Source organism: Oxyura jamaicensis, chromosome 12 (genome assembly GCF_011077185.1).
Source record: "Oxyura jamaicensis isolate SHBP4307 breed ruddy duck chromosome 12, BPBGC_Ojam_1.0, whole genome shotgun sequence".
Lineage (NCBI taxonomy): Eukaryota > Metazoa > Chordata > Aves > Anseriformes > Anatidae > Oxyura > Oxyura jamaicensis.
Window position 1 is genome coordinate 7,968,304 of NC_048904.1, and position 19,252 is coordinate 7,987,555.

At 39.9% G+C, this 19,252-nt stretch overlaps 1 long non-coding RNA gene across 1 annotated transcript; it reads right to left on the bottom strand.

The window, feature by feature from the left end:
- Nucleotides 1-6,150: 6,150 nt before the first annotated feature.
- On the bottom strand, nucleotides 6,151-13,899 carry LOC118173282. Its single transcript, XR_004754109.1, has 4 exons — nucleotides 13,794-13,899; nucleotides 10,375-10,479; nucleotides 7,031-7,133; nucleotides 6,151-6,786 (listed from the first exon to the last, which is right to left on the bottom strand). It is a non-coding gene; the product is annotated as an uncharacterized LOC118173282 (long non-coding RNA).
- Nucleotides 13,900-19,252: the final 5,353 nt, after the last annotated feature.

Sequence of the window (19,252 nt, forward strand, 5' to 3'; positions counted from 1 at the left end):
CTGCTGACCAGATGGTACAAACGTTAGGTGACACGTTTCGTTCCTCAGCCCAGACAAGCTCTGAATACTCCTCAGCTAAATACATGCTCCATTTAATCTAATTTCTCAGGTGTCAAGGGGCTTTAAGACTTGCATGGCTTAACATCTGTGAAACCTTCTGAAGATGCAAACAAAATGTAAATACCAATGTACCTGAAACTAGCAGGCTTTTTCCTGTAACTGTCACGTTGCTTACACTGCACCTGAGTCACAGTATGGAAATCTTACTGAGGCACAGATTCTTCTGGTAAGAGTATCCACATGAAAACAGGAACATAAAAAAAACAAGAATTACACCTGAGTCAGCATCATCAACCAGACTGAATCACTGTCAGACAAACAAGGAAGTTAAACATATAACAGGTATTTTGACTGGAAGTTTCCTCTTTCATATAACTTGAAATATTTTAAACCTTTTTTAGTTGTTGTTGCAGAAATTGCTTAGAGGGATATTGTGGAATAGACTTATGGAAAATTAAATGTTCTTCAAAGTTAGGTATCAAATTTACAGTAATAAGCTGACATCCTCTAAAAGCAAACAGTTGGCTATTGATATATAGTGATAGAAACTTTTATACTTGTATGATAAATAACAGTGCAGACATGAACTTATGTGGCTAGAACAGTTTTGCCATCATCACATGTAATCACATTATTTGCTTGTTCAGACAACAGCACTCCAAAATTTCTCCGAAGAAAAAACTTTCTTTCCTGGTATACAAAACCAAATTCAGAGAATACACATTTAACTGCTTGAGATATATTGAACTTTTACCCTAAAAGGTGTCAAATGCAAATTGAGTAAAACGTGAGTATTTCATGGGTGACATGGAAGACAGCACATTGCCTCTTTAGCAGGCAAAACAGCATTGTGCAAGTACTGGAAGTGGAGGATAATGCACACTGGTGAAACCACAAGAACGGAAAGTCAGGAGAGTAGCACTGCAGTTACTTGTGATGTGCTTTGGCCAGGTACCTTGCTTTACAGGTCATCCTGTTCTTTACTAGTGAAGTGCCAGAGGATTGAATTCTGATTGCTGTACTCACAGATGAATTTACCAATCTTTGCTTGAGCCAAAGCCTTCACACAATCCTCAGACATATCCTCTGCAGGTTAGACCAGATAGACGGAACCCACGTTAAACTCAGGGGTTTTCTTCACTCTTCTCATCCAGTAGGTCATCCACCAGCCTCAGCACTCAACCTCTCTTATGCCCAATGTGCTTATAATGGAAGTTACTCTGCACCACTGAAGTCACAGGATGGAACTGTCACCAACTGCACTAAACTTCTCCATCAGCTTCAGCTTTTGATCTATAGCTTGGTCTCTCGCAACCCATTGTTGGGCACTAATTCTACACATTAGGAAACCTTCATTTAGTCATGAGATTTTGCTACCAGATTTTACTGGCACTAATTTTTTTTTTTTAAAAAAATCATTTTTACTGAGTTAGTGTTATTAAAATGAAGTATTCCTAATCAAACATATTAAACTTATAAACTTATTTTATAAATACATACTTTCCAGTGGTTTGTGGGGACAGGACAAGGGGCAATGGCCACAAAACGGAGCACAGGAAGTTCCACACCAATATGCGAAAGGGCTTCTTCACAGTGAGGGTGATGGAGCGCTGGAACAGGTTGCCCGGGGAGGTTGTGGAGTCTCCTTCTCTGGAGATATTCAGTACCAGTCTGGACACCAACCTGGGCAACCTGCTCTAGGGAAGCTGCTTTGGCAAGAGGGTTGGAGCCAATGATCTCTTGAGGTCCCTTCCAACCCCTACAATTCTGTGATTCTGTGAAACCCCTTTTGAAAAAATAAGCATTTCAAGACACAGCAACAAAAGACAATATAAAGCTTTCATGGTGATTTGGACAGAAAGGATAAAGCAAATACAGTTCTTAATTTTAATCTGATTACAGGTCATAACATTTATTCCCACTAACCCTAAAGTTTGAGGAAAAAATATTTCCCTTGTAGACTTCTCCTTCAAGAGGAGACAGAAACTAGATGGACACTGTTTTTAAAATCCATGGCCTAATCAAATGTTTCTGGCAGACACTGCGTACTATAAAAAAGTATCTTAAAAATACTATACAAAAGAGTATCTTAGAATTATTTGAAAAATAATTGGAGTGAGGAAAAGTGAGATTTTTAGTGACTTTCTGTCATTGGTCAAGTAGCATTAAATAATTTTTGTCTAGGAAATACTCAGGAGAGAGGAAGCTTTCATTATTCTGAATCTTTGTTCTTAAAATGGCAGTATGACAAATAACGATCATTCCACTCAGTTAATTCCTGAAGAACCATGGAGCTAGCATGGTCACTGCTAAAGAGTCTGAAGTAAACAGACAGGTCACAGGTAAAGAAACAAAAGACATTGCCTATATCTTTTAAAAAGTCTTTCTGTGAAAGACCAAACAGTCTGCATCAGTGGTGTCTACATCTGTGATGTTACTGTAAAGTATTGTGGGTTTGCATTTTTTTTTCTCCTGAAGTAAACTATTTTTTCATCTAGAAGAAAACATTTCAAATCTCTAGCCAGCAAAATCAGTTAAGGAAGGACCCTAAAGACAAATTGAGATCATTCTGGGTTGGGCTGAACCTTCTCTGCCTTCCTCTACAAGTTTCTCTATCCCAAATCTCTTCTTACACCCTTATCAAACTCTTGAATAAACTTTACTCCTCATTTGCCTACCTCACCCATGGTCACTCACCTGTCCCTTCACCAAGGGACATCTTTCCCTTTTTATTTACAAGGGCGTCTCCTAAAATATATTCACATCTCAAATTTAAGAAGCTATAGTACTAAACTGACTACTGTGTCATTATCTAAATCACTCAGCCATACTTTCTCCTCTTTCCTTCCCCCTTCTGGAAGTCACGTCTTTTAAAATCATTCATTTTCTGAATTTAGACATGGTTGCTGAAGAGGACTCCTTCAGGTATAACCAAAGTAAGCAATAGTAATTAATAATAAATTCAAATGGTTGCATAAGAATGTCAGCTGTCACTGAAGTTTCTAGCCACCACAGCTGCAAGATAAATGAATAAAACTATGACCCAAACACCCTCTAAATATTTAGAAAACAAAAATTCCTGCTTTTCATGTTTTACAATATTTTTTTCTTGATTTCTAGTAACTTCAACAGCAATATTACCAGCCGTGGCACTAAGTGCGATAGCAAATACCACAGGGAAGAATCACATGATGAAAAGTGTTTTTTCCACACTTCTACACAGGTTCATCAGGTTAGAATGCAACATCCTGTTTTGTTTTTCTTCTGGTCTTTCAAACTTATTTCTTCTGCTTATTGTAACGCACAAACCAAAAATAAAAGGGTCCACATGACAAGTGTACTTTGCAAAGAACATAAGAGGATTAGGGAAACAGTAGCATTCCTTGTTAAAAAATCACCTTGTTCCCTATTTATGAAGCTTCGACCTTACTTAACTATTTAGGAAAGCATCTTACAGACCCAGCAGCCAGTCACAAGTGGAAGGCATGGAACACAAGAACAAGAAAATCAGGCCACAAGTTGTACTGGGTCTGGCTGGGATGTTAACTTTCCCTGCAGCAGCCCATACAGTGCTGCGCTCTGCACTTGTAGCTAGGACAGCAGTGGGATCACACTGGTGTTGTGGCTGCTGCTGAGCAGTGCTGGCACAGCATCAGGACTCTCTCTGACCCTTCTAGGGGGTGGGCAAAAAAGTGAGAAAGAAAAATCACCAGGGCAGCTGACCTAAACCAACCAAAGGGATATTCCATACCATATGGGGTCACACTCAGCAATAAAAGGTGGAAAAAGGAAGAAGAGGGGAGGGGTGGGCTCTCATTGCGAAAATGTTTGTCCTCCTCCCAAACACCGGCTACGTGCGTTGAGGCCCTGCTTCAAGGACGTGGTCAAACATCGCTCATTTGTGGGAAGTAGAGAGTAATTTCTTTCCTCTGCACTTCCACACAGCCTTTACTTGTTTTGTTATTCCCTTTCCCCCTCCCTCTTCTCCTTTCCCTTTAGTTGCATTGTTTAATTGATAATATTTCCTTAATATTTTTTTCCCCTCTGATTAAATTATCCTTATCTCCACCTGTGAGTTGTTCTTCCTTTACTTCTTCCCCTCCTCATCTGAGGAGGGGGGGTGAGAGAGCGGTTGTGGTGTTCAGCTGCCTAGCACGGTAAAACCACCACACAAGTGCAAGGACAGATGAACTTCTTTCACCTCTGCTGTGCACCACAAAAGAAAGAAGTAATGTCTAAACAATTACTGTGGACTCATTGAAGTAAAATATTCCATCCCACTCCCCAAAACCTTATTCAACAACCAAAATGAGTCACATAGAAAGAACATGGGAAATGGAAAGGAAGCACAATAATATAGATGAAAAAAAAATCACATCTAAGTTATATTCACTACCCCAATTCATCAAGAAATCTAACTCAAGTCCAACTTATTTCAAGATGTCTAATTACCTTGATGTCCCTTAGGAGTTGTATTTATGTCCCACTTACTACATTCCTGCTGTCAAAGACAAGCTTGGTTTATTTTTTATATTGGTATATTTGGAACAACAATACAAAACAGTTTTCCTTACAGGGAAAACAGAAATGTGAGCCTTTTCCATTCTGTGAGACTAAGATGAGCAGCTTCTAACTCATGAGGAAAATCATCCTGATTTTGCAGCTGATGTTTGCAATGAGTAAGAGTTACAAGCTAAGTGATGAAACTTGACACCCTAGGCAATCAGATCTTGACAGAGAAAACAAGCTTCAGGATCTATGGAAGTGAACTCTGCACTGTAATTCCACTTGATTTCAAACTTCCTTGTGGATAAAAGTCCTAAATATATTTTAATGCATGCCTGCACATCATTGCCTTAGACAGTTTTCTTCAGGAAGCCTCATTTCAGATGTTTCACTCACAACGCAAATAAACAATACAAAAAGGTCACTAACGCATGGCCTTAAAGACTTTGCTTGCTGTCACCAGGACCTGCATTCTTTCACGTCCCCTGGGGCCTATTTACATGAACGATTTTGTATTTGAAGTTCCTTACCTGTACTTTACATATGTCTGAGATAACAGAACACGGTAACTTAGCAGAAGTTACAGGAGTTACTCTAGACTTAAATGCTTTGAAATGCAGTTTTCAGCAGACAAAGCACAGGGTTCTCTATTTTAATTGTTCTTTATGTTTTTTCCTCAGTGAAGAACATTTTTGCTCCCTGCTTGAGGAAGAGTGACCCTCAAAGGTAAGCCCAGTAAGGGACTTCAGATGTTTCACCTGAGTGCTCTACAAGGTTGTGCAGAACTGTAGTGAGGCATCAACATAACAGTAAAAGCCTTTCCCCAAAGGTGTGCTTTTCAGACCTCTCCTTTATCTTGTAACTCCTAGATTCAAAGCCTGGAAAGCCCAGTATATCAAGACCCCACTTAAACACTGGCTGAATTTCATCAAATCTTTTGGAACAATCAATGGTCCAGAGCGGAGTTTTAAATTACCAGGGCTATAAATGACAGATAATATGAGAGTAAGAAGGAAAGAACAAAACCACAAGAGTGCAGAGAGCTGAGCTCCCATTCCATTCTTTCAGTCCATACAACACTTAACAGATTTCACTAAAAAGAAAAACGGTAGTTACAACTAAATAACATAACAATCCTTACAATAAAAAAAATGAAAGTGTCAAATTACTGCATGCTCCACAAAGGCCCTTGATATGTAGCAAGCTATTGTGAAACGCACATTGACGAGAAACTAGGCACCATGTTCTGCGAGCACGTGCTCTGTGGATGACCCCTTCAGAACAGCAGCAGCTTGTAACTTAAGCAAACCCAGCTTTTGCAGACCCGGGTGTGGTTTCTTTATCTTCATTCTACTTGCACTGCAGCTGAACTTAATCTATTAATGTATAACAGTACGGAGACAGCAATGAACTTAAAACAATAGGTAAATGGTATTATTTTCATCTTAGAGAAAGCAAGTGATCACATGACAGCCCTCCTAGTCTGCAGATACTTTACCCTCTGAAACACGCTCCAACTTCATGGGCTCACAGAAGACACTCTCTCCCAAATCGGGCACGATTCTGGTGCAACCAGCCCTTCCTCATTTGCAGAGTTAAATATAGAAATCAGAATATAAATATAGAGATCAGAATCCCCAAACCCAGCACGTTTCTCTAAAGTATGTTCTGAAGTAACAAAAGTTTCTAGAAAACGGGGGAAACATAATATGAAAACATAAGAAACCAGCACAAGAACACTAAACAGCTACCTGGGTCAAGTTAATTAGCAGTCTTAATAAACCCAAACTCACGACTTGTCAACCCTTCTAACCCTTCAAATCAGAGTAGTTAGAAATACACAGATCTAGACTCTTAGGCTGAGACAATATTCCATCAAATGATCTGCTACAAGTATTCTTTTGTACATCCACACCTAGCCCTAGCCCTCCACATGAACTGGCCGCAACCAGTCCCAGGATACCGGTACCAGCTATTCCTCCCAGCAGCACGGCTGCACCACCACTCTCACACTGATGCTACAAGCTCCTACCACCCCACAACCATGTACATGCTCAATACTGTATGCTCAGACAGAAACAGCCCCCACCTATACTTAATTGGACCGCTTCCTCATTACTGTGGTAACAGCATATTCAGATGGAGAGTCAAGAAAAGGTGAGCCCAGGCTTTTCAATTTATTCCATGTGACAGATGAAACTTGTTTCCACCAGCCTATGCCTGAAATATGACATTAAATTACCTACTAAACCAGCTACACGTTAACAAGTGTTGGAAAACAAGACAGGTTGGTGCTTAGTCTAGAGCTGCACTGAACCTCAGGTAAGGAGCTTATGTGCTTTTCTGTCTCATGGCAAAACTTCCAACAGCTTGCAGAGTGAAATTTGAAAGTTGGGAAATTATGTACAGCTTAATATACCACATACAGAAGTAATACCCATCATGAGTGCACATCCGTATTTACCTGCAAGTGAAACATATTTTTAAATAGGAATCATCATAATAAGACCGGGGTGCCACTATGCTCTGGCACAAGAAGCTCTTGACAGTAATGATTTGCAGCATCTCTGCAAAGTAGGTATCAGTCTATGTGAGTTTCTGTTCAGAGAAAGTATATTGCAGACGTTAATGCAAATCTAATTAGCTGTTGCATCTACATCACACGTTCCAGGGCTACAGATTTATTGAGCTTCTCAGAAAACGTACCTGCTACTGAAAGTTGGAGCCAAGAGCTGTAGCCATGTAATATTTTTAGGCTCTGAACAACAGCTTTGTACTTATGTCACAAAGAGAAAAGCAAAGTGATCTGCAATGACTCTTTGTCAATCATGGTACAATTTAAGACATGAAATTATAATTCCATGCTGTCAAGTGAATAGTTTTAGCCAAGAGTTTCTGTAGTTCCTTAGGGTTTGCTTTGATGTTTCTGCAATATCTTCAATGAAGTATTTCCGTAGCTTTCTGTTAATGAAACAAAAAGAAGAAAACAGTACATTTCCCGGCAACAAATCACTACCTGGAAGGACTCAATTTACTGAGGTTTTTTCAGTTCCTGTAACTAAAACACACAATGCATTTCACCAAAACCAGAATGTTATTGGTATTAAAACATGGATTAAGTTCAAAAGATAATTATTCCTAATGCCTAAGAAAGCATTCCTCAATCTGCAATGACAGTTAATAGCTAAGAGAACAATTAGTCAAATTGTCCTGAACAGGACAATATTCCAGTTGACCTTCTCATAGTCATTAGTATGTCACTTTTGTTAAGGAGGAAGGGAAGGAAAAAAATAAATCAGATTTCATCCCCTCCCAGTAGTATTAAAAATGGATGATTTCTGGGTCAGTTGCATGAGCTCCTTTAGAAATCCCTAAACAAACCTTGCATATAAGGAAAAAAAAAAAAAAAAAAAAAAAAAAGATTTGTCTGTTTATGTTTGTTTTTGGGAAAAAAAAAAAAATATCTCAAAAAGTTCTTACTTTATTCCTTTGTTTTACTTAAGTGAATTAAGTCATACTAGCAGGTACTGCTATCGCTTTGCCTCTCAGTTTTGTTGTTGCTCAGGATAATGAAACAAACTAATTCTTCTATGTCACTTTACGTCATTGCAGCCAATGCATTACCTCCCTCACAAGAAGAAAACCTTACATATTTCAGAAATACAAGTTTCAGAGTGCATAAACTTATTATATCTGTTGACAAACTACAGGGTGAAATATTAAGTTTGTTGTTAACGGCTCAGACAATTAAAAAACTGTGTACCACTGACCAGAAAAACACTGTCATTGAAACCTATTTCACATAGTTTGATGTAGGGTCCTGAAGAGGTAAGTAACAAGCCCCTCAAAATGAAAAGTCTTCAGCCATTACTCTCAGCCTTCTCAACATCCCAATCACTCAAAGCATACTGAATTTCTGGCTAGCTATCATTTTAAAACAAGCAAAAAATAGCATTGTGAAAATATCCCTCAAACATATCACCATTAATCACACTTGCTGTACTTACTGGACAACAATCTCCAAAAGTAGCATTTACACTGTCATGTGCAGACTGCCTGCTTTAAATGAAAAAATACACAAGCTCAGTGTTCTGGACAAATTAAAATATTTAAATGAACAGCTAATAGGCAAGAAGTGAACAAAAGAAGTCATATATATAAATCTCAGCATACATCAGAACTACTAAGAGCTACTAGTCAGTCTTTTTACACAGGCAGAAAGTAATAGGACAAGGGGGAGCAGTTTTAAACTGAAAAAGAGCAGAGAGATTTGGATTAGATGTTTGGAGGAAATTCCTTACTGTGAGGATGGTGAGGCCCTGGCCCAGGCTGCCCAGAGGAGCTGTGGCTACCCCGTACCTAGCATTGCCCAAGGCCAGGCTGGATGGGGCTGGGGACAGCCTGGGCTGGTGGGAAGGGTCCCAGCCCATGGCAGAGGCTGGGACTGGGTGGGCTCTGAGGTCCCTTCCACCCCAAACCATTCTCTAATTCTATGACAGTTACAGACAGTGGCTTAGTCATATACTTAGCCTTATGTTTTTCAACAGCCTGCTAATTTTTATGTCTTGGTATTTGCCACATACTGTTAATCTTTTGAATTATTGTGCATTCAAGTAGGTGGATTACATCGTTCCAGGGAAATTCCATTATAACTTATCATAAATGAATGTTACCACCTACTATATCATCATGTTTCTGTTGTGCCTACACATTAGTTCACTCCAAGTATTTAACTAGTTTTTTACTAAAGCATTTTAACTCTGAAATTGTACGTTTTCTAAGATGTACTTCTGTACATCTAAATACATCTGAAGTGTACTTTTTCTGTAGATGATAAGCATCTATGAGGAATTCAGAAGAATGAGTCATTCTTGCATTTTCAGTTTTGCGATGACTGCACTCGTGCTTCTGTTAGGATCTTCTGCAAGTTCCTAATTACTTGTATACCTGCCCTGATTAAAGTTCCTAATTACTTGTATACCTGCCCTGATTAAATAAAGATTAAGAATTAAAATCACAACTTTATGATAAAACATAACCTAAGCATCCCAGTATTAAATCATCTGAAGAACGACTTGCATAAACAATACATTCATATTCAAAGAATACACCCTGGAGCACACAATTTCTTCTCTGAATATCTTGACTTTTCATCTTTCTTGTCTCCGTACCAAAAGAGACTTTTTTTTTTTTGCATTTACAGATTAAAAACAAATTCACCCAGACCTTGTTAGACAGCACACAGGATGGATTACTCCAACTAGCTCAAAACAGCACTTTGGTTTTGGCACAAGCACCGATCTCAACTAATAGTGGCTCACAGATTAACAAAGCAATTAAGAAGATAGCTAGCTATTCTCAGCAGACTTAATTTCACCTGAGAGGTTTCAGGCTGAGATACAAAGTAATGCAATCTGAAAATGAGCCACACAAGTTTCCTGTCACCACCCAAGCAACAGCCATCAGCTCTGGAGTCACTACACCCAGCAGTAATTGAAGAGTTAAGTGTTCCATCTCTGACAGGAATATCTATTTAAGCCATCTACAAGGTTCCATCTTGTAACCATTTGATCACCAGAAGCAGGACTAAAACTATAGGTACCTTGCATGTTAAGAAATACCTGTAGAAGGAGGAATGAAGAGGAACAGATTAAAAAGAAAAGGAAGAGAGGAACAAAGAAACATACAAATAACAGAAGGAATATCCAACAGAAGGGTATGCCACAGATGACAAAACCAGCAGGAAAAGTCCCCAAGAAGAAAACCATGGGTTAAAGAATTGACAGATCTAAGCAGGAACATTTAAACCTGTGAGCAAGTAGATCCCAGATTCCAGCTCAGACTTGCATCCAGCTGATAGCACATGGGAGCAGGCCACAGTGCTCAAGGACCCACTTCCAGGCTCCATACTGCCTGGAAACAAAATTGGTTTGAGTTCAGATTAGAGTGATGCTATGCTACTATACCTCCATAATTTACTGAAATGGCACAAACATATCAAACAAGGTGGCTTTAAGCATTTTTTAAAGTAGCACTTTTAAAAACAAGACTTAAATGTACCTGAACGGGAGCGGCACTTTGAACACCTTTCTTCCTCCCATCTCCAGAATATCATATAACCAGAATCGGAATTCAGTTCATGAGAAAAGCAAACCTGATCTTGAAAACACTATTTGGAGTAAGCTCTGTTTTAAAAGGTGGACAAGTGAAACGTAGCAGCCAGCCCTCCAATCAACTTGAAGACCAGGGGTACACTTACAGACAGGCTGAACTGCAAAAAAAAGGCAGTTGCAGTATGTGACATGCACATCTCCCCTTTATAATATACTTACATACATCATACTTAAATATTTCATGCTTAATTGCACATGGTCAAAAAAGACATGGACCAAATGCAAATTGAACCACTTAAACTCCACATGTAACTGCAATCTAATTTACTCAATCATTTTCCATTAGGCTGTTTCATGCATTCCAGAATAATCACAACAGCTCCAGCTGCCAAAAGGCAGAAATTTTGCTGCTGTCATCTTATTCTGTTCTCCATTTACCCTGCATCTTTCAAGCACAGAAATCCTTCATTGAGTCTATGTAATTCAATAGAGACAGAAAATTGACCATGTTTAGAACATTTCAGTTGGAAAGGACCCACATGGATCATCAAGGCCACGTGTGTGAGCACCTCAGGGCTAATCCAAAGTGAAAGCACATTACTGAGGGCATTATCCAAATGCCTCCTGAGCACTGACAGCCATGGGGCATCCAGCACCTCTCCAGGAAGCCTGTCCCAGTGTTTGGCCACCCTCACCCTAAATAAATTTGTCCTAACAACCAGCCTGAGCCTCCCCTGCTGCAGCTTTGTGCCGTTCCCATGCACCCTGACATGGGGAAGAGACCGGTGCCTGCCTCTGCATTTCCCCTCCTCAGGGAGCTGCAAAGAGCCATGAGGTCACCCCCGGCCTCATTTTCCCCAAACCAGGCAAGCCAGAAAAGCGTCCTCAGCCTCTCCTCACAGGACATGCTCTCCAGCCCTTCTACTGCTTTTATTGCCTATTCTGGATGCTTTCATGCTCCTTTACATCCCCGGAACCCAGAACTGCATGCAACATGCAAGGTGAGGCCACAGAAGCACTAAACATGGTGGGACAGGCACCTTTTTTGACCGTCTGGCCACGCTGTGTGTAACACACTCCAAAATGCAGGGGTTTTGCCGGGACAGCTTACTGACATTTTAATGAGTTAAAACAAAGAATGGAGTACTCTACCAAGCATCAAAGCTGGCACAAGGTACCTAGTGAGAACGAGAAGACAGGAACAAAAAGATGAGGGGTATGACTCCTCATTACAGCAGCAGTTAGCTGTAAAGTTTGTGTTAAGAAGCACGCAGGTAGTAGGCAGATCTTTAGCAATTTTTCCGTTTACTTCACAAAAGCATCCCATGAGTTAATTCACACTTAAGGAAGATGTCAAGTATCCACAACAGCAGTCAGCACCTACCCAAGATAAAATCATCTCACCTCCACTTGTGGAAGTTGTGTACAAAGTACTGCCACACATAGAAACAGCTTGGCTCAGACTTTCTGGCTACTCCCCAGAAAAGTCAAATGAAACTTATTTTATACATATTTGCTACCAAACAGCTGGGGGAGATGTCTATTTTTCCTCCCACATCCCCAAGGGAGCAATAAAAAGCTGTTCTATTTGCCTTAATTCCCTCTAGTTAATGCAGAGAAAACACATTCTTCTATAGCGCAGTTCAGAATAGGAACCTATGCCGGGTGCTCTGAACTGTTGGTAGAAGAAAATTGCTTCCTAAGTCAGTCCATGGAATAACTACTTAAAAAAATGAAACTGATATCAAGTATATCCCTACAGCCCACTTTCCAACGTGGGAGTCATTTAAACAACAAAAATTCAGTCAGTCCTATCTATTCCTAAAATGACAGAAAACAGAACTCCACATACACGTGTGGCATTTTATCAAAAGAAAAAAAAAAAAAAAAAGGACTTGAACGATTCTCTTTCAGAGCTCCCGTGGAATGTCAGTGCCACTGTCATAATTCCTCAAGGCATCTAGAACAGCCTTAACAACTTCATAGTTCTTACAGGTATAAGTGAAACGTGGTCTAGGAGTGCTTTCTATCTCTAGTATAAAGCAATTGCTTTTTAGCTACACGTTTGCATGCTCTAAATCTCACAAACAGATTAAACTTTTGTTTTTGTATGGTTACATGATGACTAAGACGAGCATTTCCCTCCTAGTATTCTAGAAAACAAAATGAAAGCCTGTAATTTAGGTAACTGAAAAAATGCAAGACAAGTTCACATCACAAAAAGATACATTAAAATACCTGTGTTCATGCTAAACCTACTTCTCTAGTAAACAAAACTTTGTAAGGAGAACATAGGTTTTAGCAAGAAGAATTCTGCTGTGAAAATTCAAGAAAGCATGTTCCATTTCCTTCTGCTTACACTGAAGTTATATTCCCCCTCCCAGTAAAGAGGGGAATTCAGTGGTTTTGATGGCATGTCATGTTCATGACTCCCAAATGTCAACGTTTTGCTGATTATTCTCAGAATGTCATCTGAAGCAGGAACTTCACTTCATCTACCTACAAGCAATTTTTTAGAACATTTGCTTCTACTCCTGCTACAAACTAGCTGTAGCATGATAAGTTACAAGAGAAGTATTTAAATAATCCTGCTTTATGAACAACCTGATCAACCTTAACATAGGAATATTATCGGCTATCCAAAACATGTACATTTATGAAATGTGATTCCACACAATCCAAAAAGGAAATTACTAAACAGCATCATCTTTTTGTAATTTGGTGGTCTTCCTCCTCCCCGTCCCCCCCAGTAGATACATGGAGACTAAAGCAGTACATCTGGATTTTGATCTGCACTTCCCCAAAGGACAGACGTAAATACACGGGCTTGTTCTAGAAACACCGCTTTGTTCTTTTTCACAGTGATACTTTTCTACTGTAGAATGCATTAATCTACATTTAAACAATACAAGGCATTCAGTCAACCTGAATTTATTCCACTGCTAAGGAAGAATGCAAAATCATTAACGCAGGGAATAAACAATGGTTCTCAAACCCTTGTATACGTTGACAACACCAGAACATTTTTTTTTCCCCCCCCTTCTGAAAAGCATGAGCAGGAAGACACATTTAACTAGACCAGGAATGACTTCCTCCCTCCCACTCTGGACTTACCTGAAAACAAAGTTTGGACAAGCATAAGAGACTCATTACCACCTCCTCCTCCAAATGATTTGTATCACTGGCATGTTCCGTATAACTGGCTAATAAAAGTTCCCAGACCATTCTAAATCTTCAGGTAAAATATAGCCTTTTCTACATTCAAAAGTAAAGAAATGTTAAAATAAGTCTTGCCTTTAAACTTCTTGAATCTTCTTGCCTTGAATCTTCTGCAGCCAACAGGAGAGTAAAAGTAGCTGGAAGTAAGGCAGATCTGTCCTTCTAAAAGTTCTGTACTTATTATCTACAAGCAAATCAAATAACAAACTTTGCTGTAGTGACAGCACGGTAAAAACACTAGTTAATATTTGAATACTGAGTGGTTCTTCCATTTACCTTTGTCTCATGAAAAAACACAGAGCACTATCATGAGAATGACTGATGGTGAACCGTATTTCATATCAGACTGGAAAAAAATCTGGGGTGGCACATGACACAAAGCCGACTGAAAAAAAATCTAAATACATTCAGGGATGTTGTAGATCATAATTAAGGAAAAAAAAAAAAAAAAAAAAAAAAAAACACTAAAAAATAGTTTACAAAAGCAAGAGAGATCCCAGAGCAACTAACTGTGGAACACTTAAGTATGCGTACTTTCAGTGGTGTTACCTTTAAACTTGTATAAGGGTCAGGTCAACAACAGCCAGCAGTATGTGTGATCCCAGAAACACTTTCTAAATGCAGAAAAACAAGGGTATACCTTAGAATTTAGTAGACACAGTTGCATCAAAAAGCAGCAACTCTATAGCCTCTTTTTAACAAAAGAATTGTAGCCTCCCAAATTAATTTTGACAAGAGACATAACACTATCAAATTACACGCATGGCCCAGTTGCACATAGATCAGATATACAACAGAATTTATTCAGGAAATGTCTGGAGCACTGGCCCCAGTGCTTGTGACAATATGACCTATCTCTAGACACATCTGCAAAGTAGCTCTGCTGCAGATAGGCTTTTTATCTTTAATTCTGCTGCTATCAGCCTCAATTTATTTTTATGCACAGTAAAGTCCTCAGGGAATTAATCAATTTTTTAGCCACTTTCTAAAGATGACATATTTTGTTTCTTTGCCATTTAAAACCTGATAAAATGATAATGTCAAACACTACCCTTCACCCTGCTACCAGTAGTGGTAATCAAGCACAAGCAATAGGAGTTTGGTTCACCCGCTATTTGGCAAACTCGGTGCAGAACTACTGCTTCTACCAACACTCCTCACCATCAGGAAGTGTGGGTAAGAGAAGCCTGTTGACATCTCTCCCTGAATACACATGACTCAACGTCTATGCCATGACATTACAAAGCTGTCCACTCTGCTGAGTCTTCCTGCGTGGTTCAACAAAACTGTGACATGTCTAGGGCAGGTGACTCCTGTCTTCCATTCCACCCTCCTCTCGTGCAAACGCACAACCTACAGTTTCATTACTGATACTTGCTTTCATTTTAAATGTTTACTAGGATTTATCTGCATACTATCTTGTTTCACCGATACTATGCTCAGCTTTTGGTAGCAGCACTTATACCAATAAAAATAAACCCAATTAAACAATTATCACAACACAATAGTTGTCTAAACAGCCTATGCCAGAGTACAGGCAAGTAGAAGGATAAAGAAGGACAGCCTGGAAGAACATGAAAACAAATTTATGATGCATCATGTTGTTCATTAACAAAGAAAAATACCCAAGCAGAAAAGAATTAGCATTTGAAAATTAAGTGTTAGAAGCACTAGGTGCCAAAAACCAGTGGTAAAACTACGATGTGAAATTACACAACCAGCTGATGAAGTTAGAATTCAGGTACTCCCATATTCTCATGCCAGGTTACAATAGGTCATATTTTTCTTTTTGCAAACAAAAGCCTTGCTCCAGTCACACCGTATGACTGATCCATGTTATTGTTTGCACAGTCTGATATCATAGCTAACACATTCTGAGCAGACAAAAAGAATGAAAAAACACTAACTCCCATCTTGCATTTGTGGATAAATAATCATTCATACCAATAAAAGAAATTTTAATTTATATCTTCTGTCTGACCATCTGAAAATAGCAAGCCCTGGGGGTGGAGTTGTTCGGGTGCTCCAGCTCTTTTATTCCTGTGCCTTGCCAGCCCTGCTCATTCACTGAAGAAGGAACAGCACAGAGCAGCTCTCTCCCTGCTGCCCACTGCCAGCAACAGTTGAGATGGGGGGGGGGGGAAGTGTGATGCAAGCAAAGAGCAGAGTGACAGATCAACAGTTTGACCAGCAGAACTTTCCTCCTTTTCTAATCCTTCCAAATTCACAACAAACACGATGCAACTCTGATCCATAGATATATCTGTAAATGAAATAGGGTTAACATCAAAACAAAACTTACAAGTATAATCTTAACATCTCACCATTTAATCAGTTACTACCATTGGCCAGAATTTCCTGAATGTTAGAGCCATTGATACCTGATACCCATGAAACACCATCCTTACAGCAAAAAACATGTTCAGCAGAATTGTATTCCTTGGTTGGTTGCATGTTAATTCCTCTCAAGTGAGTAGCGAAGACACAAGGTATTTAGTACCAGCTGAAATGATGTGATAGTCTAAACTCATTGACTTGATGGTTTCCAGTTGGTTCTCATTGACTGATGAGTTAACTTCAGCTGCAGACCAAAAGGAATCATAGAATCATAAAATATCCCAAGTGGGAAGGGACCCATAAGGATCATCAAGTCCAACTCCTGGCACCACACAGGTCTACCCAAAAATTCAGACCACGTGACTAGGTGCACAGTCCAAACGTTTCTTAAATTCAGACAGGCTTGGTGCAGCAACTGCGTCCCTGGGGAGCCTGTTCCAGTGTGTGACAACACTCTCAGTGAAGAACCTCTTCCTGATGTCCAGCTGAACCTCCCCTGTCGCAGCTTGACACCATTCCCTCAGGTCCTATCACTGGTCACTAAACAGAAGAGATCGCCTTCCCCTCCACTCCCCTCGTGAGGAAGCTGTAGGCCGTGATGAGGTCTCCCCTCAGCCTCCTCTTCTCCAGGCTGAACAGGCCCAGTGACCTCAGCCGCTCCTCATACATCTTCCCCTCTAGGTCCTTCACCACCTTCATCGCCCTCCTCTGGAGGCTCTCCAACAGTTTCACGTCCTTTTTGTACTGTGGTGCCCAGAACTGCACACAGTGCTCGAGGTGAGGCCGCACAGAGCAGAGTGGGACAATTCACTTCCCTCGACCAACTAGCAATGCATCCCAGGATCCGGTTGGCCCTCCTGGCTGCCAGGGCACACTGCTGGCTAATATTCAACTTGCTGTCAACCACAACCCCCAGATCCCTCTCTGAGGGGCTGCTCTCCAGCATCTCATTGCCCAGTCTGTACGGATAGCCAGGGTTGCCCCGTTCCAGGTGCAAGACCCAGCACTTGCTCTTGTTAAACTTCATGCGGTTATTTTTTTTTTCAAGTTCAACTGTCTTCTCGATGCTCCAGCAGAGCCGTGACTGGCCCCACCATGGGTGATCCGAGGACCTCACTAAACCATCCAATTGGTAGTAGCGACAGGCGGTGTGAACAAAGGGCAGGGACTTAATCAACGCAAGCTAATGACCCACACTTACCGGGAATTCCTCGTTCATGGGGAATAATTGCAATCCCCATCATGAACGGGGTTCAACAGGATGTGGGGGAAGAAAAAACCTGACCAGAACTCCTCCCCTGCCCCAATAGAATTATTTCTATCTATGGTGTCTCTTCTGCACAAACAGGATTTTAATTTCCTGGAGCTTACACAAACATCAAAAATCAAATGGAACTGTTCAAGAGAGCTTATAAACAAAACAAGATGTCAGAAAACCATGTTTGCATTATTTATTACACACAACAGTTCTTGCTTTAATACTCACTGAAATATAAAATCAAGTAGGAATAGACTGTGGTCAGCAAGAAAATTGCATCAGTACATACACTTCCTTGTTCTAGCACTCTATTCACTTCGCAAAGTAAAGCTATCACAAGGGGAAGCAGAACCACTTACATTGCTCAAAATCAACGCTGCATTGAGTGTGTTGAAACTCAATGTAAGGGAGTGTCTGCAATAAATACTAAAGTCATTTTAAACAAAGTCGTCTGAAAAAAATGATTAAGTTACTACTACAGCCTCACATGTTCAAAACACAGTTATCAGCTCCCTACCATCAGGGAAAGGCAGTGGGGTTGGATATAGATACAATCTTAAGAGATTTGGAGTTTTTATTTGTAGCCCAATTTTTTCAATTTTTAGGGTAATCCAGATCACATCTGCAAATCCTCTACACAAGCATATGGAACAGGTTTTATTTATAAAAGACGAAAAAAGTGCCCAAGACTTTCATGTAATTACTTTCTCAAACATGTGGGCCTTTAAAAACAAACATTGTGAGAATCAGTAATGCTCTCTAGGCATGAATCTCAGCAAAACCACCAGAAAACTATTTTCTTGCCTCATTTATAAGTGAACCATATTTTAAAAGTGCCTTCAAATAAGTAAAACTTCAGAGTGGTTGGGACATAAAGCCTATCTCAGTTTTAATCTCAAATTCTTTCACATCTGATAACCAAACCACTCTGCAATAAATTGCTTATACAAATATTTTGAAATGTACATGCTTGTATCCGGCACCAGAATGCCCCAGGTTCTGGGGCACAAGTCGACTAACATATATCTCATCCTTCAGGAAAAACAAAAAATCGTGTTATTTAAGCTCTACTAAGCATAGAAGATTATGCAACTGCAAGTTCTAAAACATAGTAAATTTACATACAGAGATTCTAGCTCCTCCTGTTTGTAGCACCCAACCACAGTGTCTCACCTGACCAACTACAGCTCTGCACAGGCACAGCAACTTGCACAGGAGCAAACCCTTAAGCAGGAAAGACCAACTCAGCTGCAGATCACAAGAAGCAGCACACTGACTAATAAAGAAATTCTTCTTTTGTCAGCATAAGAACTAAAATAATCCGCAAAGTTAAGCTGTAACAGTTAATTTATATCATTACGGAAAGAATCTCTAAGGTTTCAAGACTTCAGAGAAAAGGAAGGGTAATTCCTGTTTCAACTGGACATCAGTCCAAACGTATATGGCAGCCAGACCTCCACATGATGAAATTCAGTAGCTGTTTTTGTCACTACTAATCCAAAGAGTTTGTGTTCTTGAAGGAGAGAAGTAGGAAAAACTAGAGGAAAAGCATTATACATAAATCAGGTCTTTGACCTTAACCTTGAAGGGAAAAAAAAAAAAGCTGAATAAATGACTATGCATAATGATCAAAACATTTCAAGAAAAATCTACTCAGTAGACCACAGACCCGTGCAGTGGGTAACGAGTGGAAACCCCCATCACTTTTAGATCATCACCAGACTCCTCTTTTCTCAACCCCATCACTACCAGAGAAGGG